Source organism: Carcharodon carcharias, chromosome 33 (assembly GCF_017639515.1).
Source record: "Carcharodon carcharias isolate sCarCar2 chromosome 33, sCarCar2.pri, whole genome shotgun sequence".
Lineage (NCBI taxonomy): Eukaryota > Metazoa > Chordata > Chondrichthyes > Lamniformes > Lamnidae > Carcharodon > Carcharodon carcharias.
This window is the reverse complement of record NC_054499.1, coordinates 853,680-855,855: the sequence shown is the minus strand read 5'-3', so window position 1 is coordinate 855,855 and position 2,176 is coordinate 853,680. Positions and strand designations below refer to the sequence as shown.

The following is a 2,176-nucleotide window of genomic DNA, read 5'->3' as shown; positions in this document are numbered from 1 at the left end:
GGTTCACTTATTTTCCTGCAAGTACATTTTCTCCTCCCATTTCTAAACTTTGTTCGTCTGTAACTGTTTTCAGTTCTAGCGAAAGGTCGGTACAATAACTGACAACATGTCTGTTCACTTCACAAACAGGGCCGAGTGTTTCCAGTATTTTGTGCGTACTATTTAGAAATAGACCTCAAACATGCTTCAGGCTAGACGGCAAAGTCAAGGGTACCTTTAATTTATCAAACTGCTGTAAGTTATTACGTTTTCCCATGATTTTCCGCTGAATATTCATTTTATGATAAAATATCGGATAGATCTAATTGCAAGTTCAAGGTAATCAGGTAAAAAAAATACTTCTAACTAATTTACTTTAAAATTTTCATGCTAGTTATAATATGCCTGCTGTTTAAGCTAATCGGGTGTCCACGTTATAAAACCTACTTAAAAATTTACTCTGGCAGCGGTGGGATTCGAACCCACGCCCCCGAAGAGACTGGAGCCTTAATCCAGCGCCTTAGACCGCTCGGCCACGCTACCGTTAACGAAAGCAGTCTGCCTGCTCTCTGAAATAGCAGTTCATCGGAGTAAGGTTGTTATATAATATCTGTATCTGGTAAAAGGATACCAGAGAGACCTAGTATTTAGAGTCCTGGAACTATACAGCACGGAAAGAGACCCTTCGGCCCATCGTGTCTGTGCCGGCCAACAAGCCCCTATCTATTCAAATCCCATCTTCCAGCACTTGGCCCGGAGCCCTGTATGCTATGGCGTTTCAAATGCTCATCTAAATACTTCTTAAATGTTGTGAGTGTTTCAGCCTCTACCAACCCCTCAGGCAGTGAGTTCCAGATTCTAACCACCCTCTGGGTGAAAAAATGTTACGTCAAATCCCCTCTAAACCTCCTGCCCCTTACCTTAAATCTATGCCCCCTGGTTATTGACCCCTTCACTAAGGGGAAATGTTTCTTCCTATCTACCAGATCCATGTACCCTCATAATTTTGTACACCTCATTCAGGTCCTACTCAGTCTTCTCTTCTAGAGTCATAGAGCTACACAGCACAGAACAGGCCCTTCAGCCCATCGTGTCCATGCCCGCCATCAAGCCCCTATCTATTCTAATCCCATCTTCCAACACTTGGCCCGGAGCCCTGTATGCTATGGCGCTCCAAGTGCCCATTTAAATGCTTCTTAAATGTTGTGAGGGTTTCAGCCTCTAGCGCCCCCTCAGGCAGTGAGTTCCAGATTCTAACCACCCTCTGGGTGAAAAAATGTTACCTCAAAACCCCTCTAAACTTCCTGCTCCTTACCTTAAATCTATGCCCCCAGGTTATTGACACCTCCGCTAAGGGGAAAAGTTTCTTCCTATCTACCCTATCTATGCCCCTCATAATTTTGTATCCCTCTATCAGGTTCCCCCTCAGCCTTCTCTGCTCTAAGGAAAACAACCCTAGCCTATAGCTGAATTGCTCCAGCACAGGCAACATCCTGGTGAATCTCCTCTGCACCCACTCCAGTGCAATCACATCCTATAGTGTGACAAACGGAACTGTACACAGTACTCCTGCTGTTGCCTAACTAACACCTTATAAAGCTCGAACATAACCTTCCTGCTCTTGCATTTAATGCCTCGACTATTAAAGGCAAGCAACTTAGATGCCTCCTTAACCACCTTATCTAAGAGCTGCCTTGAGGGATCTATCGACATGTCCACCGAAACATTGCAGGGAAGTGGACTAGAATGCTTTTCGAATGAGCCAGAGCAGACTCGATGAACCCAAAGGTCTTTTTCTGTAATAAGATCAAAATAGTGACACAGAATCGTGCTGCATTTTGAGTGGGTTCTCAGTGGATCGCAGATTGAACTACAATCTACCTCACAAACAATTGCCTGCTCCCAGACCCTAGGCTCATCCCATCAAAAAAAGTTATTCCACAGTCCCAAAAAAGGTCATTGTTCTCCTTTTTATGAGTCAAGCCATGAGGAAAAGGAGAGATGAAAAGAGACAGCGTCCGTGGAAGGGTTTAGAACAAGGGGCAGAGATAGAAGATTAAATGTGAGATTTAGAAAAAAGAATAGAAGAAACCTCTTTACACAGACAGTGTGAGGCTGTGGGAGTTACTACCACCGATACCATGTCAATATTTAACATGTTAGGATGTGTAGGGTAGAAAAGGGATCTGGAGATGGA

At 44.0% G+C, this 2,176-nt stretch overlaps 1 non-coding gene across 1 annotated transcript; it reads right to left on the bottom strand.

Moving 5' to 3' along the window:
- Window positions 1–440: 440 nt before the first annotated feature.
- trnal-aag lies at window positions 441–522 on the bottom strand. The gene has a single exon. It is a non-coding gene; the product is annotated as a tRNA-Leu (tRNA).
- Window positions 523–2,176: the final 1,654 nt, after the last annotated feature.